At 43.6% G+C, this 14,527-nt stretch overlaps 1 protein-coding gene across 2 annotated transcripts in view; it reads left to right on the forward strand.

The window, feature by feature from the left end:
• The first annotated feature begins 643 nt into the window (after positions 1–643).
• Positions 644–14,527, forward strand: part of LOC137563536 (uncharacterized) — a 57,216-nt gene continuing 43,332 nt past the window's right edge. The window contains exons 1-2 of one of the 2 annotated variants that reach the window (XM_068276119.1): positions 694–728; positions 1,253–1,321. The gene's annotated coding sequence lies outside the window, so the exon portion shown is untranslated. Of the gene's footprint in view, positions 729–1,252; positions 1,322–14,527 lie in introns of both variants that reach the window. The other variant, XM_068276118.1, reaches the window with a different exon arrangement.

Genomic DNA, 14,527 nt, shown 5'->3' on the forward strand with positions numbered 1-14,527 from the left:
TTTAACTGTATTTAAATGGCATTATTGGCAGTAGTCAATAGCAGGAAAGCAGGACCAATGGTTGATTCCTGCTCAGGTCAAATTGTCTGTGTCCACTAATTTGTAAAAAATAGGGGATTCTGGAAGAAACATAAACGCTAAAAATGCACACCAGAACTCTCGTCCGCGGCCTTCTGCAATTTTACTAAACCTAATTTGCTTGGTGGCGTGAACAGTGAAATAAGTGGTCAGTGGAAGCGCCCATGGCTACTCTCAACCAGACTAGTGCTGAATTTATAGCTTCTTAATAACTATCTCTACTGTAAATCAATGGGAATGTAACTTTCCAGCTTTGTTGCAAATTTTACACAACATGGCAGCAATTGCTTTTGAATGACTGAATTCCAATCTGCATGAAATCTGCAACGAAAGTCATAAATTAGCGTCTTATTAACAATCTCTATAGCTAATGTGGTTTCACTCTGCTTCTAGGGATGATTCATACAGCTGCTGTATCTGAAAGCAACCACTAGGTGGAATGCATACTCTTATTTGCTCTGCATAAGATGTATTCAGGTTAATGTTATTAGAGCCACTCCCGTGCAATGCCAATCTCCGCCTTGTCAGTGCTTTCTACACACCTCACCCTGTTGCACCTGCTTCATTCACCGCCCGGATTTCTGATCAGCTGCACGCTTTGACTTCAGCTTGTGATTCTGGGACTATTCAGATCATCTCAGGAGCTGCTGGTGAGTTCACTAGTTTGTTCGTCATTTTGGCATTGTGTGGTTTAGATAGCAAGGTCACCTGTGGCCGGACAGGTGTGTTGCTGGCATGGGATGGCTTAAAGTACAAAAGTTGTTTGTTCCATCCAAGTCACAGTAGCTGCTTTAAAAAGTAGTCTGAAGATGGGGTATTTTATCATAATAAAGCATCCAAGCTGAACTTCATTGCTACTAATTAATCTATATTCAACTAGCAATTCTTGATTTGTATATCGTGGACTGATAAAAAAAAAAATCAACATTGAAGCTATATCTTTTTCTCTTCTGCTATGAAACTTTTTATGCAACTTTTGAAGAAGTTAGTCGCCACTTCTATAGGAACAGATACTTTAGAACAACTAAGAAAATACATGTAATAGACTTCATATTGTCTTATGTAAGATTTTGTTACTTGATTGCTTATGTTATTAACCACAACAAAAAGGTAACACACCTTCAGTCACAATGTTTCATTATTATTATTTTTTTTGTTGTTGTTTCCTCTACAGTGAGCTTGGATTCCATTGGGCTGAAATAATACCTTTCAGCTTAATTTACTCATCTTTAAACTATGGAAGGTACTACAAAAAACGTTTAAACTATAATTATTTATAAATTCATAAGTTGCGCAGGTCCTAGAAAGGACAGCATATGGCAGTAAAGGTTTTATTTAGCACTAACTCAACTGGTTTTTAAGGGGGCAGCTCTTGTCTTCAGGCAGGGGTGTAGCAATAGGGGGTGCAGAGGTAGCGACCGCATCAGGGCCCTTGGGCCAGAGGGGCCCCGAAGGGCCCACCCTATATCATAGTATCAGCTCTTTATTGGTCCTGTACTGGTGATGATCACTTCTATAGATACTTTGAATAGTGGTAATCATTAACAAACTGTTTCCCATCCCCTTCTTGCACCTCTGACACTGTAGTTGTCCTTAGCAGGGTTTGGTGCGCCATATCAATTATGTATAGAGTGCTTGGGGGGGCACGTAAAACTTGCATCGGGGCCCACAGCTCCTTAGCTACGCCACTGTCTTCAGGTCTGTGTGAAGGAGCATGCTGGCAAATTCAGGACATGGGGGATCGGAGACTGCTGTACACGCACTACTTTTCAGCAAGTTTAATCTTGCATGTGTTCAAGGCTTTATTCTGCTGCTCCTGACAAAATATTCCTGAAGTTGAATTTTCACCTTACCCCCCCACACCCATCACATGTCTGGATCTGAAAAGGAATCCATCCATACTCTAATTAGACAAAACACAGGATCCAATACAGCATGGGCACCACAACACCTCAGGTCTGTTGAAGTATTTAGGACCAGGATGTTAGCAGTACGTCCTGTAAGATACAATATAGGGTCTCCATAGATTGTACTTGTTTTACCAGTACATCCCACATGATCTTCTTTAGGGCTCAAACCCACAAGCAGCCTTTTCTAAGCGCTAGTGATTTGAAAAGCTCTTGCTAATGTAATGCTATGGGGGATTTTTATAAAATCACATTCCTCTAGCGGGATCACACCCATAGCATTACATTAGCAAGAGCTTTACAAATCACCAGCACTTAGTAATGTACTGCTAGTGGGCTCCAGGCCTTACTGATTCATGGCCCACTCCTGACAGTAACATGCCTCTTGTTTTTACCTTGTCAGTATTGCTCAGAGCCTTGCCCTTGACCCCCTTATATCCCCCTGCTCCCCCCCCCCTTTTTTTTTCTTTTGCTTCCAAATAGGGAGTCTGTGAGATGCAAATTAAGTTGATGCAGATTTTATGATAGTAGTTATTCAAACTTATGTAGCTTAAATATACATTTATATTTTCTGTATAATATACTATTTGCATAAAAATTTGAATTCGTTTGGAATTATTTTTATCCCATTGACCATCCCTACTTCTAAATCATCACATTCAAGAAGTGACTAATCACATGATGTTTAATAGATCTCACTCCTTGATAAGTAGCATTGTAATGTGATGTTATTCAGTATTCACTGCACCTGTTTTAGCTTGCTTAATGTTCTTGGGACCTGTCTGTATGTAATCTCTCTTACTACGGGGGAGCAGGGGGGCCTTGCCCTGACCATCTCTTTGGCTGCAATTTAAAACTAGGTTTAAATTGATTGGTCCATTTTTAAGCTGCATCAACTTTGCATCAACTCTGAAAAATGTTATATCATTGATCATCCCTATCACAGTGTATGTGCCGTGTCTAGCTTGTGTCACTCTGGGGTCACCGTGTACGTTCCAGGACCAGCTTGTGCACACTCTGGGGTCACAGTGTAGTTCTAGGACCAGCTTATGCCTGCTGTGGGGTCACAGTATACTTGCCGTGTCTAGCTTGTGCACACGCTGGGATCACAGTGCATGTTCCAGGACCAGCTTGTGCACACTCTGGGATCACAGTGTATGTGCTAGGACCAGCTTGTGCACACTCTGGGTTTGCAGTGTATGTTCCAGGACCAGCTTGTGCACACTCTGCGGTCAGTGTATGTGCCCAGATCTGCTTGTGTACACTCTGGGGTCACAGTGTATGTGCCCGGATCTGCTTGTGTACACTCTGGGGTCACAGTGTATGTGCTAGGACCAGTTTGGGCACACTCTGGAGTCAGTGTATGTGCTAGGACCAGTTTGGGCACACTCTGGGGTTGCAGTGTATGTGCTAGGACCAGTTTGGGCACACTCTGGGGATGCAGTGTATGTGCTAGGACCAGTTTAGGCACACTCTGGAGTCAGTGTATGTGCTAGGACCAGCTTGGGCACACTCTGGGGTTGCAGTGTATGTGCTAGGACCAGTTTGGGCACACTCTGGGGTCACATATATTAGAGAAATAATGAAATACATTTGTATGGATAGTTTGAAGAAATTACGTATCACTGCCTATCTACCTTAGTCAATTATCACGTTGACTTACAACTGGCATGATTTTAAATTGGTCCCCTGAGAAAGCATTGCTATGTAAACACACCAGATCGGATGATGTAATATATCATACAGCATCTATTGTTATCTCATCTGTTTCCACATGGAGAATCCTGCGCATGGCCTGTGAAATTCTCAATATAAACAAATTGGTGTAATGTGGCCAAACAGCGTGTTGCAGGGTCAGTGTACATGAGATTTGTACTGGATTAAACACAATGTAATCATGGTACCAAGTCAACATTGTGTTGTCGCACACTGGGCTATAAACCAGGTTTCAGACACATGTGCCTCTTGAGTCACAGTGAAACTGCTGTCTTCACTGCTGAAAAAACACAAGCTTGCCCAGTCTTGCTTTAAAGCAGACCTGAACTCACAAGTCATCTCTGATCTAAAATATACACAACAGCATAATAACCTTTAAAGAGAACCAGAGATGAAGCAACCTCATGTATTTTACCTTATAAATCAGTGGGAACATGACAGTAAACACCTAATCTGCTCTTTGTTACATTGTTCTCTGTTTAATTTGCCTGTTATCACCTCTAAGATAAGAATCCCGACTAAGCAGTCGGTCTGGCTTTGCTACAGAATAATTATAGCTGAGACTGTGTTCTTTGCTGTCTTCAAGTCCAAGCCTGCCCCCTGCTGGCTTTGCTCAGGAATCATTATAGCTGAGTCATTATAGCAAAGCCAGAATCAATGCTCAGTCCGGGATTCTTATCTCAGCTAGATAACAGACACTTTTAGCAGTGAGGATGGAACAGAGAGCATGGTAAATGTTTTCTCTAATGTTCCCACTGATTTCTATGGTAAAATACACAAGGGTGCTTCGTCTCTGGTTCACTTTAAAGAGGAGCTGTTAGGTATAAGGTCTCAGAGAAAATAAACACATATATCAGTAGCTAAAGATTGGCTGTACTTACATTACATATGCATTTCACTGTCCACGTTTGTACTTCACAGAATTTTTATATAGTCTATGCAGAGATTGATGCTCCTGACAGCTCATGGCAGGTTCCATGTTTTTCTGTCAAATGTGTCGTCATGTCCTGCCTGCTTCCTGATCACAGAAAAGCTCGTACTGAATAACACAGTGTGCAGTGAATATTAATGAGCCATGTGGCTAGGAACAATAGCTGACTCCTGCAGTGTACTCGGCCCGGAGATTTATCAGTGTTACGCGCTGGACTGATTACAAGCTGCTGTAACGTCTCATTAGCAGCCGAGGGGAGGGCCCCAGAATGCTTTGCAGTATAGTATGCGGCTTGCGTCCTCTTAGGTCTAACAGCTTTTCTGATAAGCACACATCAAAGGTAACTGAGATTTTTATCTTCGCTAATGGCTTTTTGGCTTCCTTCTAAACTGTTTAACACAGGAGAATAGAGGTTTAACCAGCCGGGCGGTATGGACGAGCTCAGCACGTCCATCACCGCCGGAGGCTGCCGCTCAGGCCCTGCTGGGCCGATTTTAGTGAAATAAAAAGCAGCACACGCAGCCGGCACTTTGCCAGCCGCGTGTGCTGCCTGATCGCCGCTGCTCTGCGGCGATCCGCCGCGAGCAGCGGCGAAAGAGGGTCCCCCCAGCCGCTTGAGCCCAGCGTAGCCGGAACAAAAAGTTCCGGCCAGCGCTAAGGGCTGGATCGGAGGCGGCTGACGTCAGGACGTCGGCTGACGTCCATGACGTCACTCCGCTCGTCGCTATGGCGACGATGTAAGCAAAACAAGGAAGGCCGCTCATTGCGGCCTTCCTTGTTTATTCTGGGCGCCGGAGGCGATCGGAAGAACGCCTCCGGAGCGCCCTCTAGTGGGCTTTCATGCAGCCAACTCTCAGTTGGCTGCATGAAATAGTTTTTTTTTTATTTAAAAAAAACCCTCCCGCAGCTGCCCTGGCGATCTTAATAGAACGCCAGGGTGGTTAAATTAGCTTCTGCAGCCTGACAGTTACTCTTTAAACAAGAAACATTTGTTACAGCTGATACAAATCTGCACTGTTTCTACTTCCTGATTCATGGAAGCGGACGTATTAAGGGGCCCATACACTCAGCCGATTTTCTGGCCGACCGATCGATCGATCCATCGATTGCAAATCGGTTGGCCAATCGACCGATCGATGGCCGATTTCGATGGATTTCCATCGAACTGGTGGGATGGAAAATTTAGGTCGATCTGATGAGATTGCTTATCAGTTTGCATTGGCCTTAATGGAAATCTGATGGCAAAAAAAATGCCATCAGATCGAATTTCAATAGATTTCAAAATGAAATCTATTGGAATTCTATCCTGGTAAAAAATGTTCTAAAAACGCATCAGATAGATCATCAGATGCATTTCTTATCTATCTGCTGCCAATCTGACGAGTGTATGGGCACCTTTAACATCCAATGCTTTCAATTGGGCTTACGTGCCATCTCATGTCATGTGAAACAGGGAGAGATCAGATTAAAACTTGTGATTGGACACAAATGAGGGGGAATTAAACAGGCTAAACTCTTTAAAGAGTAATCACTGTCGGGCATAAAATCAAAACTCAATTCTTTATTTTTATCTGGTAAACAAGTAATAAGGATGCTAACCAGGTAATCCAAAAGTTAAAATCACTATTACTTGTTGATAAATTATCATTCCCCAGTTTACATGACTTATTTGGTACACAGAAAATTTGGTACACAAAAGAGAAGTTGCAGGGCATGCTGGGTTGTCTTTTTTTTTTTTGCTTCTCTACTTCCCCTCAGACTTAACTAATGCAGCCTGGTTGGCTGAAGCCTCTTTCCCTCCTGTGTTCCCCTCCCACACCTCTTGCCAAAATTTCTCAGGCTGAAACAATGCACTTTCTATAGTGAAGGACGGGCAAATCCGGCAGAGGAGACTAAAGGTGCATACACACATCAGACTATAGTCTTTGGAAAATGAAAGATCACAGACCAATCTTACCACCCTTCATGTAGTATAAGAGCCATACTCTACACAGTCTTTTTTCTATGGAGCTGAACTCCACATCAGAAAAAAATCTTTGCAAGATGCTGCACACACAGATGCTGTACAGACACAAAAGATCAGTATCTCCAAAAGATCTGTTCATGCCAAAGATTCGTTCCTGCAAATTGCAATGATAGTCTATGAGATCTGCAGATCATCATACACACATGATTTAACTGACATTCATCTGCAGATCAGACAATCATCTACAGATCTGAAAATCCACCCTGGTGGATCTGATCTGCAGATGAATGTCAGTTAAATCATGTGTGTATGAGGATCTGCAGATCTCATAGACTATCATTGCAATTTGCAGGAATGGATTTTTGGCAGGAATAGATCTTTTGCAGATACTGATCTTTTGAGTGTGTGCAGCATCTTTGTGTGCAGCATCTAGCAAAGATTTCTATCTGATGGGGAGTTCAGCTCCATAGAATAGACTGTGTAGGTATGGCTCTCATACTACATGAAGGGTGGTAAGATTGGTCTGTGATCTTTCATTTTCCAAAGACAATAGTCTGATGTGTGTATGTGGCCTAAGGGCGGATATTACATCACAACTGGCTTCAAAATAGCCACAGTAAATATGGAAACTGTCTAGAATAGGATTCTCTACTTTTCCTTTATAAAATTCACAGGAATCCTAGCGTGGACAGTGCAATACCTCTTTAAATACATACAGGGTGCATTTATCTCTGTTTTCTTCTGTCCTGTGCAAGAGTTCAGGTCAACTTTAAAGACTACTTGTAAGCACCTGAAGTGTATACACAGTTATACTTGTGCTCCCCTTCCTGTATGAGGTAAACGTGTAAGCAAAAAAAGTCTAAATACTATTTTACCTCAAAATTGTGTTCACATGACCTGTGATCCGATTTTTAAACTCTCTGTAAATTGCATCTGGAATTCTTGCTGTAGCAGAGACTGCAGAATACTTACCCTTCTTTCACTGTTTAAGGCTAGGTTCACACTGTGCTGATAGAAAAAAAAATGATCAGGTTGTTTCAGTGGTGTGCGTTTTACATACTTTTTCTTTCTTCATTTTCAAATTTTGCACCATTTGCCTTTCGCTTTATAAACGTCCAAATGGCAATACTCCCTGAGCACCAGGGAGGATTTTTATTGGTCCACCACTCACTGAACCAATGAAAATACTTGCTGGGGTGGGACGATTCCCATTGGTTTATTGCAAACCAGTTATAGAAGGCTTTCTCAACCAGGGTTCCCTTGAACCCCAGGGTCCCTTGAGTACTCTGTAGGGGTTGCTTGGCATTTTCCCCCATCGTGGAGGAAGTATGATAGAGCACATTAAAATAGATACTTTCGTGGTAATCAGACTAGTTAGAATGGACATCCATTCTCATAGAACAGCATTGATTCAGTCAGCCTCCGCTGTTACTCACTTTATCCAGCTGATCTGAAAAAGCTGCACAGGACCCAAACTTGTGTCCTGCTCACCGGAATGCACTGAATGTATCTGTTCCAAACAGACTGTGAACGGGTTCTATTGCTACTCGGAATCAAGTTATTATGGTATGTCTTTGTTTACCCTGTATGTGGGGCAGCGCCATTAAAAAAAAGTTTCCAGAGGTATTTTGACATGGTGGAGTAGAGCTGCCCCGTACATTTGCATGGCAGGGAGTCACACCAGCCCATATTCCACTACAGCCTTCAGTACCTGTCACTAGAGGTGGTCAGTGAGATGGAAATCATTCCAGTTTGCATGGAATTAATATATTTCTATTTGTTTCAGACATTCAATCAGGTGGTTAGAAACTTTTCAGAACTAGAACACACGTTGGAGGAAATCCATGGAAACCTGACTTGGTGTGATAGCTTATACTTTTAGATCGTTGTGAGTAAAAAATGTATACTCCACATGCACAGGTTGGCAAAATTGGGAACCACTCTTTTTTTTTGAGTACTTTCATAGTGACGTTGCATTGCAGTGGACCCTGTTTAATGCACTGAAACTTGGTCAATGCCTATGAGTTGTTTATACCTCATCAGTTGCGATGCAGTGCATTGCTAGATGATGCAGGAAAACAGGGAGCATGGACAGAGGTGGAGGTGAAATACTGCACATCCGGTTCAAATGCCACCAAGTGCATCTAATTACAGGTATATGGAGCTGTTTGGGAGAGAACAGACACACATGGGTAAGTGTCTGCAAACATGCCCATACCTCTGTATGGGCTCAGTTTACACCCTTTTCACCTTGGATACCTTTTTAAAGTGTTCGAGGTAGAGCATCAGCTCAGAAGTCAGATGACTGGCATTGATTATTAGAGAATGAAGAGGAGAGCCTCTGTATTCTTCTCACATCAGGTTCTCTTTAAAGTAAAATAACAAACTAGCTGAAAATTGGCAATGAATCTGTATTAGTGCTATAAACTATTTTTTGCAGCTTTATTAAAGTGGACCCAAATTAAAAATACAAGATTTTAGAAATAAAATCTATTTTCTAAATTATAATAAATAACAGCCTTTTTTCAGCTGCATGATGACAAATATAAAATATTTTACATTTATTGGAGAAACCCCTCCCTTCCTTTTCAAATTGCCTGGAATTTTCCGGCAAGTGGTGGAGTAGATGGTGTCTGGCAATGGAGAAATTGCTAATGGCTGCCCCCAGTATAACCCTAGCTATGAAAAGAGAAGGGTGAAAAGCATGCACTGAAATGCTCATAGGCTTGAAGGAGTGTTTATTTATCTTTGTATGTGTCAGAGTGTTGCAAGTAAATATTTTTAATAAAAAAAAATATTTGGTTTGGGTCCGCTTTAAGTTACTTTTCTCTTCCAATTTACAGTCCGCTATGAATTTCCAAAACCAAATGTAAGCACAAAATGCACTTGTATTCTTAACTGGAATCTTTACAGTCTGTTACAGTACAGAGCATTCAGGTATTTCCCCTACCTGCATGATAAATCTGTAAGCTGCACAAAGCAGGGTATCTTAGTTATTTTCACCAGCTGCACTAACTGGGGTTAAAAATAAGCTTGCGTCTATTGAGTTCAACCAGGAAATAAGGTACAGCACTGCCACTGTCACTGTCCTACACCTTCACATGTCTCATTTCTGGGCATGGACACCCCCAGCTTGACAGACAGTTAAAATCCTAAAGGAAGGGTTAGGTAATCTTGTTCTCAGAATCAAAGTACCCAGTTTATAATATCAATTTGTAGAGCTGATCTGAAGGAAATATTTCTTAATAAAGGTGGAGTTTTATTTTAAATCCATGGTTTTTCTAACATCTGTAGTGGTATGTAGCTTTACATGCTGTGATACCTTTGTTGTTGACTTGTATAGCGATTACTTTGCGCCCGTGATCACAGGTGAGATTCTACTCTGCCAAAGGCTCTGAAGAAGCCCTGGGGAGTACCAGTTAAGTTTGGGGGAGACACCTTGGGGGGCCCTACAGGCTCTGGGGTCCAGGGGCATTCTACAGTAGTGCAGACCCTGTTCGGGGGGGGTTCAGCAGCCAGTTCAGGGGCTCTGGGGGGAGTTTTGGCTGCAACAAAGGGCCCCCTAATGACGCTTTTTGGTCCATGAGGTGTCTGTTTGGGCCCCTTCGGGTTAATTTTGTCACATTGTAACCAGGAACGGCCTTGCTTGTGTGTTCACTGCAGTAACACTAGTAGACATCCCTCTGAACTTGTGCCCCCCCCCCCCCCCAATTCCAGTTCCCTAATATCTTTGTCATTAAAATGTAGAGGAGAAAGTTACTTAAGTAGAGCAAAGAAAAATGGCAATGCAAGCCGTGTGTGTTTCATAATTTAACAAAAGCAAAATAACAGCCCTCAAAGTGGAGACAACACATTACAGTTCTGTGGAACAAGGTTGGAAGACACTGTGCACTATTAAAACCATATTCTTCAGGTATGTAGAATATGGTGGAGACCAAGAAAAGCAATATTTAGTTTCCCTTTAACCACTTGCTGACCGCACACTCATACCGTGCAACGGCAAAGTGGTAGCTGGAGGACCAGCGACGCAGATCTGCGTCGCCAGGTGCCTCCCTATTTAATCAGGAAAGGCCGCTCGCGCGAGCGGCCGTTTCCTGTTAGATCACGGAGCGGGTCTCCGTGCATAGCCTGCGAGCCGCTGATCGCGGCTCGCAGACTAAATGTAAACGCAGGAGACATTTGTCTATTTTGTTTACATTGAATGGCACTGCTGCGCAGTAGCGCCGTAAGGCAGATCGGCGATCCCCGGCCAATCAGCGGCTGGGGATCGCCGCCATGTGACAGGGGACGTCCTGTCACAGGCTGCACAGGATGGATAGCGTCCTGTGCAGCCCCGATCACCAGGGGGGACAGGTAGGAGAGGGAGGGGGGGGAATTTCGCTGCGGAGGGGGGCTTTGAGGTGCTCCCCCCCCGCAAACCTCAGCCAGCAGGAGCGATCAGACCCCCCCTGCACATCATCCCCATAGGGGGGAAAAAAAGGGGGGTGATCTGATCGCTCTGCATGCACCCTGATCTGTGCTGGGGGCTGCAGAGCCCACCCAGCACAGATCACAAAAAACAGCGCTGGTCCTTAAGGGGGGGTAAAGGCTGGGTCATCAAGTGGTTAAAGGACACCGGACATGAGAGGTATACAGTGGCTGCCATATTTATACTTTTAAACAATGCATTCAGTTTCTTAGTCATGTTTGCAAAAAGTGACGAGAGTCAGAACAAAATAGTCCACGACGACTTTCTAATCCATATACTGTGCTGTAATAGGCTTTGGGGCCTATTCATAAAAAAAAAAAAGTTGCTGTAAATAGCGATACTACCTCTGAATACTATCCCCCTGACCAGACACAAAATTGAACTGAACAGGATATGGAGGCTGCCATATTTATTTCCTTTGAAACCATACTAATTGCCTGGCTGTCCTGCTGATCCTTTGCCTCTAATGCTGGGCATACACGGCCCAGATTCTTCTTATCAATCGAACCGCTGATGGCTCTATTGATGATTTCCGATATGTCCGATCACTGCGTGGATCGATTCCCAGCTGGAAACCGGCTCCCACTAGCGGGAATCGATCCACGCAGACGAGCGAGGACGCGCCGCTGGCTCGATACCGGCGCATTGTCGAGCCGTGTATGCCCGGCATAATACTTTTAGCCATAGACACCGAACAAGCATGCAGATCAGATATTTGATTGGATTTGGTGCATGCTTTTTTCAGGTGTGTGAGTCAAACACTACAGATGGATGAAAGATCAGCAGGACACCAGACAACTGGTATTGTTTCAAAGGAAATAAATATGGCAGCCTCTATATACTCTTTTTTTCCAGTAACCTCCAGGACAGGTCCACCATGAGACGACATAGGCTCCTCCCAGGAACAGGAAACGCCCCACTTGAGCACTCTATAAATTTTAAACTGACCCCACTAACCTCAGTTGACGTTTCCTGTTCCAGGAAAGAGTACTCTATGTCGCTCGCCGGTCCGTCTAGCCAGGTGTGCTGGGGACCTTTGGTTGGCGACGCATGGTGGACCGGCCTGGAGAGGAGTGGAGTCCGATGGGAGAAGGTTGCGCTGGTTACCTTCTACTGAGCGTTATGGCTGCCCGGGTGGTGGTGGTTCCGAGGACGCGAGCGGCGTCCATGATTCACTCGTGGCGGAGGCTGTGGCGCGCCGGAAGTGACGTGGGCCAATCCTGGGCGTCCGGAGGGACTGGCAGTGGGGTTGCCCTCAATGGCGGCGATCGGAGTGCGTACTTCCGCCCATACGCGACGTCACTTCCGGTCGGCGTGAGTGAAGAGACGCCGGATACCTGCATGGCTCGGCATTTCGTTTTGCGAGTGGAGCAGGATGGACGCTAAGCAGGAGCCGGGAAAGGTAAGATGGGCGGAAGGCTTGGTGACCTTTATGGTATGAGCCGAGGAGCCCCTATGCCGCGTCTATACTGAGGTCTGATTTAATGGTAGACATTAAGACACATGGCATGATTCTGCTTAAAGCGTTTGATCGGAGGTCTCTTGCGGGGCAGAAGTTACTTATCTATGTATATATTGAGTCTGTCTGAGGTTTGAATTCATACAAATGGTATATATATATACACATATATATATTTTGCGCATCTGGCTGTCATTTTGGTCGCTATTTCATTCAGATGGCTTATTTTGATTTCAAATCATGTTGTTTTCGGAATATATTGTATATTTCCTTCCCAGAGTACCTCAGTTAGGGTCTATGTATTGTTTATTGATATACATGTACCTTTTTAATTTTTTGGTGTACGGACGGTCACTCTAATCACACTTTCAGTTCTTTATGCACCTGGGTGTCCTTATAGCTACAATTAGGGCACAGGATTGACATTTGGTCTTGTTTGTGTTTTATTATAGGGCACAGAGTCTGCTGACCCTTCAAAGCCCAGGAGGCGTTGCCCGCTCTGTGACTCAAAACTTTCCCATACGTACACTAAACAATTTTGCCAACCCTGTTTTGTTAAATTGATTCAAGAACAATCAGGGGGTTTAAAAGAGGAAATTATGACAGCAGTTAAACAAGAAATGTCTGATACAATTAAATCTTTAAAGGAGGTTTTTTCTGCGGCTATGGTCCCACCTACAGATACGTCTAGTGCGGGAGCTAGTACGGCTGCACTGACATCCCCAGTACCTGGTACAGGTGAGACAGGGTCTGAACAGCCGGCAAAAAGTAAAAGTAAGAGTAAATCCTCCACTAAAAGACCTATTATTTCTTCCTCTGAAGATGAAGACATTGAGGAAAGGGAGGAAGAGGATGATAATGAATCTGAAATATCTTCAGCCAAGAGTATGGAGAGTATATCAGAGATAAAGAAGGTGTCTAGATTCAGATTTCCGGCTGATGAGACTGATCAACTTATATTGGCGATCAATAATACTTTAAAGATTGAGCCAAAGAAATCTGAACAACTATCATTACATGACAGATTGTATCAGGGAATGGAACCGGAGGAGCCACTTACATTTCCGGTACATAAATCTACAAAGAATACTATTCTGAGTCAATGGAGATACCCAGATAGGAAACTGTTTATGTCTAAGGGATTTATGAAAAGATTTCCATTTGCTGAGGAGGATGCCAAAGTATGGGATCGATGTCCAAGACTTGATGCAGCATTCTCTCAAGTCAATAAAGATAATGAATTAGCTTTTGAGGATCTGGGATATCTTAAGGATCCACAGGATAAGAAGGTGGAGTTTGCCCTTAAGAAAGCATGGACTTCAGCAGGAGCAAATTTTCGACCAGCAGCCGCAACAACATGTGTATCCAGGGTATTAGCCTTATGGGTAAAGGATGTTGAAGAGAAAGTACAGAGGAGCGTCTAAAGAGGAAATCCTAGAGTCATTAGAGGTGGTGTCAAAAGCTACGGATTACATAACGGACGCTGCAGCAGAAAACATAAGAGTGAATGCTAGAACATCTGCCTTAATTAATTCCGCTAGACGTAATGTATGGATAAAGAATTGGGAGGGCAGTCAGGCCTCAAAAGCAAGGGTTTGTAACATACCCTTTGATGGAGACCTGTTATTTGGGGCCCAGTTGGATGAAATTCTAGAAAGAACAGGAGATAGAAAGAAGGGATTCCCAAAGAAAAAGAAATTTATACAGAACAAGAGGTTCTTTAGAAAGAATAGACAGGAGGTCAGGGATAAGCCTCAGCAGAAGAGGAAGCCCTGGGCCATCAATAGAGAAGGAGTGAAGAGGAATTTTCCTTTTCGGAACCCAGAAAAACAGGAAAAGAAGTGACGCCAAAGAAAGAGTTGGGGGTCGTCTAACACAATTCTATACCCAGTGGACGGAGATAAGCAGAAACGATTTCATCCTCAATCTGGTAAATCAAGGGTACAAGATTCAATTTCAATCACTTCCAGGAAACAGATTTGTTTCCACTCCTCTGCCAAGG

Source organism: Hyperolius riggenbachi, chromosome 3 (assembly GCF_040937935.1).
Source record: "Hyperolius riggenbachi isolate aHypRig1 chromosome 3, aHypRig1.pri, whole genome shotgun sequence".
NCBI classification, from domain to species: Eukaryota; Metazoa; Chordata; class Amphibia; order Anura; family Hyperoliidae; genus Hyperolius; species Hyperolius riggenbachi.